Source organism: Enhydra lutris, unplaced genomic scaffold (assembly GCF_002288905.1).
Source record: "Enhydra lutris kenyoni isolate GAN:26980312 unplaced genomic scaffold, ASM228890v2 scaffoldscaffold24, whole genome shotgun sequence".
Taxonomy (NCBI): domain Eukaryota; kingdom Metazoa; phylum Chordata; class Mammalia; order Carnivora; family Mustelidae; genus Enhydra; species Enhydra lutris.
Window position 1 is genome coordinate 19,377,186 of NW_019154108.1, and position 15,907 is coordinate 19,393,092.

The window sequence follows — 15,907 nt, forward strand, 5'->3', positions numbered from 1 at the left end:
GGCAAGTCATTTATTGCTGATTCCATTGTCAATGTGTCCTACTTAATTTGAGGGCTGCTATATGGATCAAATAACACCACGTGTGAGTTACTGATTTTTTAAAATGCATAGTGTACTTTTTAAAATGCATAGTGTCAGCTTTTGGTCAAACTCCATAGTTGTTACCTATAAGACACCTATTGTTTTTTAAGTGTTTAGTTGTTTCTATTGATGGCTTTGTCAGGAAGATTTTTGGAAGTGCTAATCGTAAAGGGTAATAACTTGGGAAATGTGCTAGTAGTGTATATATTAACTAACAAAAACAGATAGCCAAAAAGATACTAACAATGAATTTATTTTCAGGGAAGATTCCAAGGCTGGTTCATGAGATATAGAAATGGGAATGTCAACTCTTACGTAATACACGTACCTTAATATATGTAGTGATCTATTCTCAGGAGTGCTTATTTTAACTTAGGTAATATAATTTGGTCCAATATTTCAACTTTCCAACAGCTGGGTAATTGCTTTAGGCTGAAACGGAACCAGAGTCATTCTCCCACGGCCTACATCTTGCAATCTGCTCTAGCCAGTTCGGTTTCCAAATGGCTCAAGACAGACAGTCCAACCCAGAACTTTCCCTGCTGTAAATATCTATTCTGATGGCTAGGCATTAGTGTTTATTGGGTCTGATTTGAAATGTGCACATGTAAAGTCTAGCATAGTAGATATACATGTTTCCTTCTCTTCCTAGTCACCTAGTCCAATTTAATCACTCATTTATATCACAGGTCAGAGGGAAACCATTCCATGTTTATAAAGCTGGTTCCAAAGTATTAGGGGCCATCCTTTATAGGAAGAGTAAAAAGGTACACACATAGGTGTGGCTCCTGTAGTTCTTGTCATAAAGTCAAAGAGTGAATATTTATTTTATGTTTTCCTTGTAAAAATATTATTCTGAGTAAACCATGACTCTTTGGGATTCTCTGTAGGCCTCAAAATTTGTATAATTCTCTTTCCTTTGCATTTTCTACTTTTCTTCAAGACAAACATCTTCAGGGATACAGCTGAAATGATTGGCATTACTCTCCCCATCTTCACCACCAGCAAGTATTTTACATCTGTGAAGTAAAAATGTCCCTAGATCAAGATTCCCCTTCCTCTAGCTCTAAATCCCCAAAACCTCACTCTGACTTATAATTTCTCTAATCACTCAAATCATATTTCACAAGTGAAAAATGTTTCTAAAATATAAAGTCTGGTTATCAATTACAAACATAGTAATACTGCTGGCACCCCAGGTCTTTATAATCAATAAGCATTGGATACATTTAACAATAAATTTCTTCAGCCCACTCAGATATTTGCTGATTTATTCATCATGGTTTCTTTCAGATGGGAGGGGGGAAGGAGAAGCATATAAATCATTATTTTCATCTTGAGACTCAAGATCTCACAACTTATCATAAAGTTTTCCCCAGAGCAGCAATAGGAGAAGAAAAATCAGTTCTAGCAGACTTAGAAAGAAGTATCATTAAGAAGGATAAGTATTGGGGCACTTGGGTGGCTCATTAGGTTGAGCATCCGACTCTTGGTTTTGGCTCAGGTCATGATCTCCAGGTCCTGAGATCGAGCCCTGCATCAGGCTCTGTGCTGAGCTTAGAGTCTGTGTGAGATTCTCTCTTTCCCTGTCCCTCTGCCCCTCCTCCTACTCATGCTTTCTCTCTATAAATAAATAAATAAAGGGTAAGTATTCCCTGAAATGACATCTGAGAATATCTCTACTTCTCTCCTTTACATCACTCAAATGGAAAACACATTTGGCTCAAGGGAATGTTAAATAAAGGATAGGCAACTTAAAATACAAAATATTTTTTCCCATTATGTCAATACCTCACAGTTTGGTTCAGTCAGATCGACCTAGAATTTCAGTACCATGAACCAAATGTGTCTGGATTAGTTTTCCTATCAAAGTCAGGCTCTTTGTTGGGCACTTTGCTATCTCTAAGAATTGGCTAGCTCAGGGAAGAGTGGTCTCTCCCCAGAAAGAGAAGGTTTTTTAAGATATCAAAACATCAGAATTTATCAACCACATAATAGAAACCTAAAGAGTAGATTTAGCTTTGGGGAAAGCTGTATCCAAGTGTTCGAATAATATCATCAAGATTTCCATTTCTTTCTCTTATCATCTGTTTATTTTCCTTTGTGACTGCTTTATTTCAGAAGGGGGCTCTTCACATCAAAGCTAGGTGGCTGCTGGCAGCCTCAAATGACATTGTCCTTACAAATCATAATCCCACTGAAAGAGGGCACATCTTTCCCAGCAATGCCAGTAAAGTCCTAAGGAAGACTCTGATTATATGGCACTGAAAGAGAAGTATTCCAATTGGCCAAACCTGGGTCATTTGCCCATGCCGGGTTCAAAGGGGAAGGGAAAGAGGAAGGAGGCCAACTCCATTCAACCTGCTTGGCTGGGCAGGATTGTTATAGAGAACAATAAAGAAACGTGGCAAAATTGCGTCTCCAACGTTGCTATAAGAAGAAAACACATAGTGTAGATCTGAAAGTCGATAATCTAATTGAACCCAGGAACATGTCTTGTTAGTATTCAGAACTCCAGTTTCTTGTAGGGAGTGAGCTGAGACTTACTGATTGGTGGGAAGGTAGAAGCTGGTGGGAAAGGAGCAGAGCATGCCAAGGTAAACATAATCCTAGATGAATCCAGGATGTTTGTGCTGGAGTTTCAAGGATTGAAGAGTGATGGAAATACTCTTTTGAGGATGAGAACTAAATACTCTCTAAGACGTTCTTGCCTGGCAACTAGAAGCTCTAAATTCCTTCAGTCTCTCTCCCTCTCTCCCCCACCTCCCTGCTCCACGCACCCCTCCCCCCCACCGTTGTCTGTGCCATGCATCGACATCATCCTTTTCTCTGTACACTGGGTTCTCTGAAAGCTTCTTGGTTACTGCTGCTCTGTAAGAATGATCCGAATTTTCATGGGCCAAACTATGGCAGACTATACCTGACTTCCAATTCCCAATATCCACTACCTCAGTTTCTGTGTCTCAGTACAAACTGTAGAGATAGAATTCTATTAGCTCAGCTTGAGTCTTGTAACTATCTTAGTCCACTCACCAGGGGCCAAAAAATAGGTCTGTGTTTGCCCATTTATTCAGTTGGAGCTGTGAGGCGGCACTGGCCTGCTTCTACTACCCCAAACACACCAAAGCAAAAACCAGATGCAAATATAGTCCCTGTTATATCTTTTTTTCCATATGACCTGAAATTTACGATATGAACATCTCTACTATGTTAACTAATATGGGGCATGCTTCTAAGGGCCACTATGATAGCACTGATCTGTTACTTAAGAAGATAAATTAGTTAAAGGATTTTTGTTTCCTAATGGAAATTTATAAAGAAAGCCAAGGAAGGAGGAGAATAGTGGGGGGGGGGGGAAAGTGCGTACCTTACTTTCTAGCGAATTGCCTCTTAAATATCTCCAGAACTGTTCCATTTTTCTTTATCTTTCTGCTACTTCCCCAGTTCAGACCACCTTTTCCTCTCTATTTAACTAATCCAAAAAATTCTGGCTGGACTTCCTGCCAGTAATCTTTCCCTCCTCTAAACCATTGTCTATATTCCAGCCAAAGGGCTTTTTTTCCCTAAAATATAAATCGGGTCGTATCACTCTGCTTTGAATCCTTCAAACAATTTCCTAGTGCCCACAGATGAAATTCAAACTTTTTTTTTTTTTTTTAAAGATTGTATTTATTTATTTGAAAGACTGAGAGAGAGCATGAGCTGGGGGGAGGGGGTAGGAACAGAGGGAGAGGGAGAAGCAAATGCCCTGCTGAGCAGGGAGCCCCACACCCAGGTTCAATCCCAGAACCCTGAGATCATGACCTGAGGTGAAGGCAGCTGCTTAACTGACTAAGCCATCCACGTGCCCCAAAATTCAAACTTAAAAATCTTACAAGTCCCCTCATGATCTGGTTAATTGCCTTCCAACCTCACTCCACTCCCTCGGCTCCAGCCACAATGAACTTCCTTTAGTCATCAAATGTAGAATGCTCTCTCCTAGCCAGCAAATGCCAACCCAGAATTTATTTCCTGAGGCTTTGGTGAGACCCCTAGGCCTGAGTTAATGCCTCTCTTCATATGTGCTCTTTTTCTTGTATCTTTGCATTATTACAGTGTCCTGTATTATAACTGCCTTTTGATTTGCTTATACCCTTCGCCCACATTTACTCAGACCCTACAATGTTGTACCAGGCAGTATGCTTAGCACTCTACATGCGTTATCTCATTTTATTTTTACTATATCTCAATTAAGTACGTTCTTTGATTCTATCTGGGTTACACATGAGTAAACTGGGACTTGGAGAAGTTGTTCCAGCCAGACAGCTAGTAAGTGGTGGAGGTAGGCTTTGAACCTGGGCAGTCAACCAGACACTTCTAATATCTTCTCTCAACAGGAACAGCTTCTGTCTTGTTCACCATTCCTGTCCCCACTTATCTACCACAGTGTGGCACATAGCAAATGTGGAATCCTTTTTGCTTACAGCTGACTCCACTCTTTATGCATAATTTTTTATTCTTTTTTTTTTTTTAAAGATTTTATTTATTTGAGAGAAAGACACAGAGAGAAAGGGAACACAGGCAGGGGGAGTGGGAGAGGGAGAAGCAGGCTTGCTGCTGAGCAGGGAGCCCGATGTGGGGCTCAGTCTCAGGACCCTGGGATCATGACCTGAGCTGAAGGCAGACGCTTAACGACTGAGCCACCTAGGCATCCCAGAATTTTTTATTCTTAATCGGAGTTACGTGACTTAAAAACCAAGAGGCCTGCCTGCCCCAAATAAATCCCCACCAGTATTTGTAAAGGCTGCAACTACAAGATCTGTGCCCCTTTTCTTCCCTCCTCCCCTCAAACTCTCTTTTAGGCCATCACGGTGTTGTTTACTCTGTAAGGAGTTTGAAGTCACTGTCTTGAGCAGGTGATTGTCAGATAGAAGTAGACATCCATTCCCAAAGCCCTGTATGCACGTTCCTGAACTTTTGGCCCTCGGATGTCAGAAATGACACTTCTTAGACTCCTTTGCAACTATATTTCTGGACACTAATTAAATTCTGTTGGGGCAACACGCTTGCCTGAGACTTGGAGGGCGGCAGTGAGGCGAAGGCCACCTTGTTATTTCTCTTGCGGCCAAGTAACACTCGATGTGAGTTTGAAGCCAGAACCCACACACCAGTAGTCCCCAGACTCTAGTCACGGAAGTCCTGGGCATTGAGAGGCAGTTTGGCAGCTGATCTCTGGACTACGGCTACTGTGGTTTGCCCTTAAAAATCTAGACCCCAGTGGTGGCCTGTAACTTCCCCTTGTTTGGCTCTTCCTGCGAATTTTATAAGCACCGAATTCCTTGTTTTTAATCCCTTTCTGTTTAAAATACCTACAGTTGTTTCTGTTTCCTGAATCGAAATCCGACACACCCCCTTAAATGCTGTATCTAGCTGTACCCACTTTTCTGTGCGGGCAAGAGAAAATTATATGTAAATGCAGTTATTTTGGAAATGTAAATATGCGATGAAAAAGAAACTGATTGACAGGAGTTAGAATAATGGGTGAAAGAATTATAGGTTTTGTGCATGTGTATTTCATGAGTAGGGGAAGGGAGAATGTAGGAGGGATGAATCAAGCAGAATGACGGATAATAACTGGGCAAACCGAAAGATGAGCAGAGGACCCCAGGGCTCTACAAGGGGCTAACAAAGCACAATTGTAATTACTATGTTATTATTATGATGAAGAATTTGATCCAATAATTGCTTACATGTGTAGGGCCATCTAGTACACACAGTGCTCTCACATATGTTATTCTATTGGATCCTTACAATGAGTGATTCTGTGAGCTAAAGCATTTACAGTCCCTGTTCTGGATTTTTCATCTGTGGAAAGAAAGCAAGTTTCAGGAAGTTTAAGTGACTCCCTCAAGGCTGTAGCTAGTGGAAGTGACTTCCTCAAGGTTGTATCCAGATCAGAACCTCGAGGGTGCCGGATACAGAGATTAGTTTGGCTTGAGAATGAGGGAGAATTGAAGATTTCACACCATCAAGGAGGACAGACATGCTATTTTAAATCTGAACACAAAGGCTGCAGAGCCTACTTGTAAATATCCTTGCCTTTCTCAAGACTAGAAGGTGCCTCTTTCTTCTTTCTTAGCCACTAGCTCCTGGGAGGTGGAACTTGAACAGCCTGGCAGTGGGACCGAGGAGCAAACTGGATTCATTCTGTCTACTGCGTAGGTAAATTTCGGTATTCCGTAGGTGGTCTTTGGCTTGATGCTCCCATATTGCAGTAAAGTCATTCTTGCACTTAAAAGTCTAACTGAATTCTGATTACTCATCATGGAAAAAGGCACTAGGGTGAAGTTAGAGACTTAGTTTTGGCTGTAAGGTAATATGTAAGACAGAACACTGTTGGAGCGCTTGGCTGGCTTAGTAGGTAGAACATGTGACTCTTGATCTCAGGGTCATGAGTTCAAGCCCCACACTGGGCACGGAGTCTACTTAACAAATAAACAACATTGGGCAGCAGCTCTTTCTGCCCACAGGTCCTGTCCCTGTGCTTTAATAAACCACCATTTTGTAAAATAAATAAATAAATAAATAAATAAAATTATAAAAAAAAGACAGAACACCCTTTGGTTGCCCCTATCGGGGCGTATGGTAAAGGGAACACAGAGGGCCCCTGGTGTTTGTATACACCTCCCACTCATTTCCCCTTCAGCTCTCACACTTCCTGTCACATGGGTCAAGCCTACCTTAAGACACAGATAAGCAAGGGGTCCTGCTAGGAGACAGAGCTATTTCCATGAGGGCAGTAGGATACATATAGAGCTGCTCAGAAGTGGCCTGGGAGAGGGAAGGATGAATAAACAGTCATCCAGGGGAACCAAAAGGAGTTGGCACCATGATTTACTTCTATCTGGAGGACGCTTTAGTATCTGGTGCAAGGAAGATAGCTCTCCATCCCAGGGTTGACTGGCACCATGATAAAACACAGATGCATCTGATCCTGACCTTGGAATTTGTGGGGAAAAGGAAACACTGTCTTAGGAAGACTATAGAGCTTCCCCCACTTTTGCCAGGTCTGACGGCATTTGCTCTAGACTAGTCCCTGTCTCAGCAAATAGAGGCAACAGTCACTCTAGGGTTAGCTGGGCTTCTAACTGACTTGGGTAGAAGAGAAAATGAAAGCAGGAAGGGAGGAATTCACCTTGCCTCTAACTGTCTGTCAGGAAGGAGGATCTAAAGGGGACTCAAAGAAGGAGAGGGGAGTCTGAAACTGAGAGCTACTGTATGTGGATACGAGTAGGTAGACATTTTTAAAAATTACAGGTAGACGCACTCTAGAAAGCCAAGTGCAAGGACATTATAGATCATTAGGAATCCATAAAAATATACTCTCAGCCTTCCCCCACCAAGCTTTATTGAGATAGAATTAACAAATAAAATTGTGTATATTCTAGGTTAACAACATGATTTGTTATATGTACACAGTGTAAAATGATTACCACAACCAAGTTAATGAAGACATCCAGTTCACCCTCAGTTTTAATGCTGACAGATGGCCATGTAGCTCTTTGAACCAAAGGTGGAAAGATGCATTTAGAGGTCCCAAGCTCTGGAAGGTCTGCAATTTCACTTTGTAAAGGTGAGGAGGGTGAATTCTATGACTCACCTTTATGGCTGCTTGTGGTTAATGTTCTCGTGAACTGCCCTTGTGCACATGTCCATCAGCCTATGCAGGCTACAAATTTTCCCCTGCCATCCCTCTGGATGGGAGCTCTTCTCACTCTCCACACCTTTTATTTTTAAGTGGGGGGGGAAGAAAGGGAAGAAAGGGAAGGGAAGAAAGGAAAGGGAAGAAGGGAAGAAAGGAAATTTTGAGGTGAGTTTAAGTCATGTTTTCTGACTTTTTACTCTAAACCTGGGTGTGTGGAGGGGGTTAGAGGTTGGCAGAGACTGTGATCACAATTTTCCAAATTAGAAAAGGGTCATGGGAATCAAATGATTTGCCCAAGATCATTCTTTCATGATCATGGCAGGGCCAGGATTTGAACCAGTGCTGTCAGAGTCCAGGGTCCACTCCCGTTTCAAGGCTTCAAGCTGCCTTTTTGAAGGGAGACTGTGGGTGGGGGTACACACCTTTCTTGATCAACCACAGGACAGTGAAGTAGGTAAGGGTCTTTTGGCTCTCAAACATGATATCTAGGACTAGAAAAAGATGGAAGGTTATGCCAGCCCACTTTGTAAGCCCAGTGACATTTCTAGCTAAAGGCTGAGCACACCAACCTATCCAGAAGCAACTGCCAGCCAGAGTCCCCGGAGCCGGAATTCCAGTGATACATGGGGTAGGTAAGACAGTACTCACTGCCGATAATCACCAGCACCTTTGCTCTGCTTCCTCCCACACCAGCCCCCCTCTGCTGAGGCCTCCCTTCCCCTTCAGCTGTGAGACTTTCAAAGTTTTCTGGCTCACCTGGTCTTTGAAAGCTCTCCTACTTCGAAGATCTCTTAATCTCAGGGGACATCTCTTTTAAGGAAGACTTCCTGACAGAAGGAAACCACGGGCTAATTTTGGTAAAAATGCTTTAAAATCTTCCTGTAGGCCCATGACTCAAGGCTATCCATGCGTTGAGGTGGTCTCCAAGATGATTTGAGCAAATTCATCACAGTAGAGGAACTGTTACTTGTGAATAGTAAAGGGTTCTTCTCCTCAACTAAATGGCACCAAAAGGGTTCTCTGAAGTAATCAAACTTTGTATAATTAGAAATGATGGGTCTTTCACTTTCTCAGCCTCTCTGGAAAAATGCAGGAGCCATAATGTGGATTAAAATGATGTATGCTATTGAAAAGGAGGCAGATTCACAACACAATGAATAAGAAACTGCCTTGGAGGCTGTGATGTTGTTCGTTATTCTCCGTTCTCTTACCATTGTGCTCCTCAGCAAACCCAGGACACTGAAAGAAAAGAAAGCACTTTTCACAAGAGAATGACCTAAATCAGCTTTAATTTCTCAATCTTGGGAACAGAATTCAGAGGGGGAAGAATGAAGGTTGCTCACACCTTTTCCTAAAAGCGACTCTAAGGAAAAAATAAGCGAGTTCGGACAAGATGGGCCTTTTTCTTTTCTTTCTTTCTTTTTTAAGATGGAATTTTTGTAAGTTTAAGATGGGGTTTGGTATATTTGCTTGAGGTATGTGTGTGGGGAGAGGGAAGTGTCTTGCTTGGGGAGCATAAAAACAAGAGTTTCCATAAAAACTTTTGTTATGAGAGATGTGAATACTATTGAAAATAATATAACTTAAAGCTTAATATGTATAAATCCATGTTTACATGTAAAGAGGTAATTAGGCAGTAGTTATTTGACTATTGATGGATTTCTTGTCTTAGAGTTGCAAATAGGATTTCCCTAAATACCAAGATTCCTCATAATTTAAGAAATTAAATTGAAAAGCCAATATTATATTAATTTGCCTATGTTTCCTTTAGTTGCTCCCTTGATCGACCACTCCTCTATCCTGAATACACAAAAATTACACATGCTAAAGAAGGTTGCAGAAAGAAATGTTTAAGAAGCTTGGTAGATCCATTGTATACAAAGAATATTCATTCCTTACAGCTTGTCTGAATGATTCATTCTTGACCTTGGCCAGCTAGCCCAATTTTTCCTGAGAAGATGTGGTTTAAAGTGATAGACATTCAAGTTACTAAAATTATTCTATAACTATTTTTATTTCAAACTAACTAAGACTTACCTTCTTTCTACTTAGTCTGAATGAATGTGATAGTATAAAGTTTACAAAGTGATTCAAGAAAAATTCCAGTCAAAGAGAAGGGTGGTTGAGATGCTTTTTACTTACTAGATTTGGACCTTGCCTTTGAAACAGAAAGTAAAAAAGAGCCTTTTCTTTTATGGGTGTGGTAGACACTGTTGGTTGCCAATTCTCTTCCTTTTTTCAGGCAGTCATTCCCACCTCTCTTCAAAGCCAGTGTAGCTATGTGACCCAGTTCTGGCCAATAATACATGAGGGGAAATTGGCTCAGGTGGGAGGATGGCTTTACTTCTGCCAATAATTTTTATTTCTGATTAAAACAGAGGTGGGGGTTCGATAAAATTGTATGAAGATGTGGTCTTAGAGCTGTAACAGCAATTTTGTTACCATCAGATGACCATCCAAAGATAAACATTCAACACTCAAGGATGTCAGAGTGGAAAGATTTAAAAAAAAAAAAAAAATCTTTAATGGCATCATCGAGACACTTCCCAACCCTGGAACCATTTATCTCCAGATAAATGTACTCTTGGTCACATGCTCTCTGACTTGCAGCTATATGTATCCTGACTAATAAAACAAACTTAGCAAAGGAAAGGATTCTTCAGCTAGGGCGCCATTACCCCATTTGACATCTCTGTGTAAATTAGAAAGATACTTCTTCCTCTAGATGAATTTTAGGTCCCACTTCCTTTGCCAGGTGCCCTGGTCCCATTATCAATCACCAACTTGCCCCCTTAAGATACATGGGAGGGCTGCTTCTGCTCAAAGGACTCGGGTTGACGTTGCCAATTCCAAATAAGGAGGAGAGGGCAATGAGAGTTCCTTCTGTTTTCTGCCACTTGTTGACTTAATTTGATTTTTAACTGAGTGGCAAAATTTCAGGCTGTTGTTATTGCTATTGCTTTCCATTTTAAACAATGAATTTGTTTGTAACTCCAAATCCAACATTAAACTGTCCATTATTCAAAAATACAATTCTGGGAAAAATACTAGTTAATACAAAACTCTTTTTTAAGTTCATACTACCATACTTCTGCTAATAATCTGTTAAAATTGGGTTGACAAAGACAATATTGAAGCAGTATATCACTTGCAGTATGAAACTGGTATGGTGCAGATTAATTCTCCTATTCCTCTATTTAAACTACCAGAGGCACTTCTTTTGCATGAGAAAGAGAGGTAGCATGACATAATTTAACTTTCACTTGATGCAAATAAGAAATTTACATACTAGGTCAGCTACTACGCTTTAGCTGGCACTAAGTCATCATCATCATTTTTACCCAAAAATTCAAGTTATTAAATAACTTAAGTCAAAGTATTTTTCTATGACAATATCTTTCCATCTATTTTTGCAATTATCATTGCAAAAGCTTAGTTTTGTCTACATAACTGGTAAAATTAATTAACATAACCACAACAGTAGTTATGCAGGAAAATTATTGCCGTTTTGACTTTAAGACATGCAAATTTACAGGAGTGTGACATGCTTTTCCACTCATTAAATATTATATGCTGTTACTTTAGATATTCACTGGTACAAACTCAGCTAGAAACAAACACGAGGACTAACACTGTATGACAAGATCCAGAATAATCTCATATTAGATGATTATAAATTATAGACACAAGACTTTAAAAATCCTTTTTGAACTTATAGATGCATTTGAAAACTCTGAGATAACGCATTTAAAATGTCTAGGTCAGCAGCTGAATGGACAAAGCCCTTATCATAAGTAAACTCAGATATGACAGAGATGTCAGAACTAGACCAGGGAATAATATATATGATACATAATATATGTAAACATATTTACTTATATATATTATCCATATATTTTACAGATAAGTGTACATTTGTATGTTTATAGTTATATATTATATATAAAGATATTATATATAAAATATGTGAATAAATATAAACAAAAATAAATATATGTATAAATATATATTTATATATAAGTATATATACGGAGAGAGAGGAGTCATACAACTCAAGATTTACTATGAAGTTCTAATAATCAAAATAGTATGGAATTGGCAAGGGGAGAGACACATAGATCAATGAAGCAGAAAAACCCTGAAATAGATTCATCAATATATAGTCAACTGATTTTTGACAAGGTGCAAAGTCAGTTCAATGCAGAGAGTATGATCTTTCCAACAAATGCTGCCAAAACATTTTCAACATACATATACAGGAAAATAAGGAAAAAAATAACTTTAACACATGTTTCACAACTTAGGCAAAAATCAACTCAAACTGGATCATATACCTGAATATAAAATATAGAACTATCAAGCTTTCAAAAGAAAATACAGAAATTTGCATCCCCTTGGGTTTGGTAATTAGTTTTTAGATATGACACTACAAGCACAATCCATAAAAGGAAAAAATGAATAAATTGGACTTACTGAAATGAAAAACTTTGGTTTTGCAAAAAAAAAAGGTTAAAAGAATGACAAACTATAGAGGTAGAGAAAATATTTGCAAATCACATGTCCAATAAAGGACTTGTAGCCAGAATATAGAGAACTCTTATAACACAGCAAAGCACAAATAACCCAATTAAAAAAAAAAAAAAAAAGATGAGATACTTTTCCAAAGAAAACATACAAATGGAGAAAAGCATATAAAAAGATGGACTAAGTCGTCAATCATTAGGGAAATGCAAATGAAAACCACAATAGATACCTTCATTACAATGGCTAAAAAAATTTTTTTTAATTGACAATTCCAAATGCTGGTTAATATATGGTGCGTGACCACTGTCAGTCATTGCTCATGGAAATACAAAATGGTAGAGCTAGTTTGGCAGTTTCTCAACAAAGTTAAACATACATTTTTCACATGGGGCAACAATCTGAGTCCCAGGTAATTATGAAAGTGAACTGAAAACTTGTATATACAGAAAGCTATAAATGAATATGTATAGAAGTTTTACTCATAATTACCAAAAACTAGAAGCCACTGAGATGTCCTCGGGAGGTGAACAGATTAACAAGTTGCAATATGTCTACATGGTGGAATATTATTCGGCAATTTTAAAAAATATGAACTTTGGATTCACACAACAACAAAGATGAATCTTAAATGCATTTGCTAAGTGAAAGTAACCAAACTGAAAAGACTACACACTCTACGATTCTATTGATGCGGCATTCTGCAAAAGGCAATACTATAGAGACAGAAAACCCAGATTGGTGGTTGCCAGGAGCTGGGAAAAGGTTGACTGTAAAGAGGTGCACAATTTAGATTTTAGGTGATGGAGGTGTTCTGTGTGGTACTGTGGTGGTGGATACACCACCGCCTGCATTTGTCAACACCCACAGAATGGTACACTTATTCTAACAAGGTGTAATTTACTATAAAACTAAAAGTGAAATATACTATATGCAAATTTTAAAAATGCATGAGGATGTGGGGGAATCCCAGGATAGAATGCAGACTAAGAAATCTACCTGTATTACAAATAGCTTACCTATCTGAAACAGGTGGGGGGAAAGGAGCTGACCTAAGTAACTTTGGAAATGTGTTTGGATTAAAGCAAAGGCTGCTTTACTATAAGGGGTGTAAATTGGTGAATTTGTTCTCACGGGGGTAAAAGTCAGCAATTCTGAATCTACTTTGCATGTATACCAGGGTTGAACAAATAAGTCAATAAATTTTAGCTAATGGAAGCTAGGTTTCTCACTGTCAAAAAAAAAATAAATAAATTACGAATAAGCAGAGAAGGCTAGAATGAATTCTGGGGTTCTAGATTAAATCTGGTGATTACCAGTATGAATTCACTATGAGTGTGTTGTCACAAGTAGAAAGAAATAGAAATAAGTATTAATTTGTGTGTATATATATGGGTCGGCAAACATACATTTCCTTGTCTATTTGCCAAAGGGCCTAGAAGCAATGATACACATTAGCCATGAGTGCCCAGACCTTGTTTTCTAAGTATCAAATTCCAATAAAAGAAACAAAGGCTCCTTGAAGAAATGGCTGATTCTGTGACTAGGACAAGGAAAATACAAGTTGGAAACCTCTTGTTGTGCCATAAAGAAAGGAAGTGCTCATGAATGGAGGGAGGGAGAGATGGAAGGAAGGAAGGAAGGGATAGGGTATATTTGGAGGTATCCAAGACTACTAACAAATGCGGTGCCATGCTAGCAGAAGAACTCACAGGAATTACTTGCAATAATGGCTAAAATCTATTACAATGACACAGTAAAGTTACACAGTGAACCATTAAGGGGGAAAGGTGCATTAGGCAGAATCTAGAGAAATCCATCCACAGAATTTCCCTTTCAGCCCAGGATGGGGCAAGCCAGGTGTGCCTCCTTTTTTGGTAGTGACCATGCAGTGGCATGCATTGAAATGTTTCTTCTAGGGAAGCCCATTCGAGACTGAGAGTTTAGGGATTTGGGACTAGTAGTGTTGGCATCCTTTGCCTGGCAACTACGAAAATCCCAGTGTCTCAGACGGAAGCGGGTGTTCAATGCCTTAAGTGGACAAAACAACCTCAGCAGTGTAGAGAACTTTTCTTATCAGGGTGGGGAACCTTTCACAAGGCAAGCTCCCAGATGCCATCCAAAGACGACCTTGCAGGAAGACCCTAAACACAGCAGCTTCCGACCTATATTAACTCTTTCTTGTATGGGGCATATGAAAAGGACACAGGAGACAACCTAAAACTACTCCCAAGGCTGAAATTGGAACAATCCAAACAACAAAATAAGTAGTTATAGCATTGGATTATAATTCAAAGAATAAAATAAATGCCGATGAGTCTATACTGATATAAATAAGTAAGGAAAATAAACAAATAAATTAGTTGTGGTAGGGTGTGTCTGGCAGGAAAAGCTTTCTTACAGAAGAATTTTAGATAATAAATGTAGAAGGAATCAGGGATATTGAAAATAACCATCAGCACACCACAGTGATAACTGCTGCAGTCAAGATCCCTTAAAATTAGAAACAGAATATATGCACAGCCTCAAAATATCTCACCAAAATATATTTATTAGTTACTGTGATGGTTGAAATGTTTATGTGCCCACAAATTCTTTGATAATCGTCTTTCTTGGAGGTGAAGCTTAATTCCCTTTTCCTAAAATGAAGATTGGACTTACTGATTTATTCTAACAAACAGCATGGAAAGAGAAAAACAATAACTTTACAGTAGAGAAGCCTGACAGACACCATTTTAACCAAATGACCAAAGTTAACATCATCAGTAGTAAGTCATATTGATATCATGTACCCCTCCCTCATGTGATGTGATGAAAAGAGCAGTTCGCCTCTGTGATGTCATTTCCTCAAATCCATAAGCTCAGTCTAGTCATTAGAAAATAACAGAAAAACCTCAATTCGGGGATGTTCTACCAAATACCTGACCAATATTCTTTAAAATTATCAAGGTCATGAACAACAAGGAAAGACAGAGAAACTATCCTGGATTGAAGGGGACTTAAATGCAATGACTAAATGTAACATAGACTGGATCTGAGAGCCAAAAAAAAAAAAGGTCATTGATGGAAAAACTGGCGAAGCCTGTAGTTTGTAGTATTGTACCAATGTTAGTTTCACAGTGTCTGTCTTGTACTGTGGTTACATGACAGGTTGACATTGGGGGAAGCAGGATGAAGGATATCCACGAGCTCTCTGTATATCTCCAACTGTTCTGTAAATCTGAAGTTATTTAAAAAATAAAAATTTCTAATCACTTTGGCTAGCACACTAGCTGTTAGCTTCTGTTAGTTAATTTACTTAGTAATCATCCCCAGAGGGTGCTAGTGTTAGGAAATCTCTCATTGTCTCTAAGTAAAGTGTGTTTTTAAGGATGAGTGATTTTAGTGGCATTCATAAGCTTGGGAAATATCATTGCCCTTTAAATGAACAATATCATGATGGAAAGGGACTAGGCAGACAGTTCTAAAAATTAGTATTTGGTCAATTTTTGAGTTGCTGGGATACTTTGGTTTTATTGTACAATCTGTGGAAACTGGTTTCTAGAATGCCAGCCTGCCTGGGCAAGAACTGGATGTGGGCTGTGACCCCCGAGGCAAGATGAGCTAGCTACACACAGCCCC

General features: G+C 39.2%; 1 protein-coding gene across 3 annotated transcripts in view; it reads right to left on the reverse strand.

Moving 5' to 3' along the window:
• Positions 1 to 15,907, reverse strand: part of LOC111150726 (nicotinamide nucleotide adenylyltransferase 2) — a 192,718-nt gene that overhangs the window by 157,000 nt on the left and 19,811 nt on the right. For all 3 annotated transcript variants that reach the window (XM_022508290.1, XM_022508288.1, XM_022508291.1), the window contains exons 3-5: positions 8,522 to 9,004; positions 8,188 to 8,256; positions 7,721 to 7,844 (exon numbers count right to left, since the gene is read on the reverse strand). The gene's annotated coding sequence lies outside the window, so the exon portion shown is untranslated. The remainder of the gene's footprint in view (positions 1 to 7,720; positions 7,845 to 8,187; positions 8,257 to 8,521; positions 9,005 to 15,907) is intronic.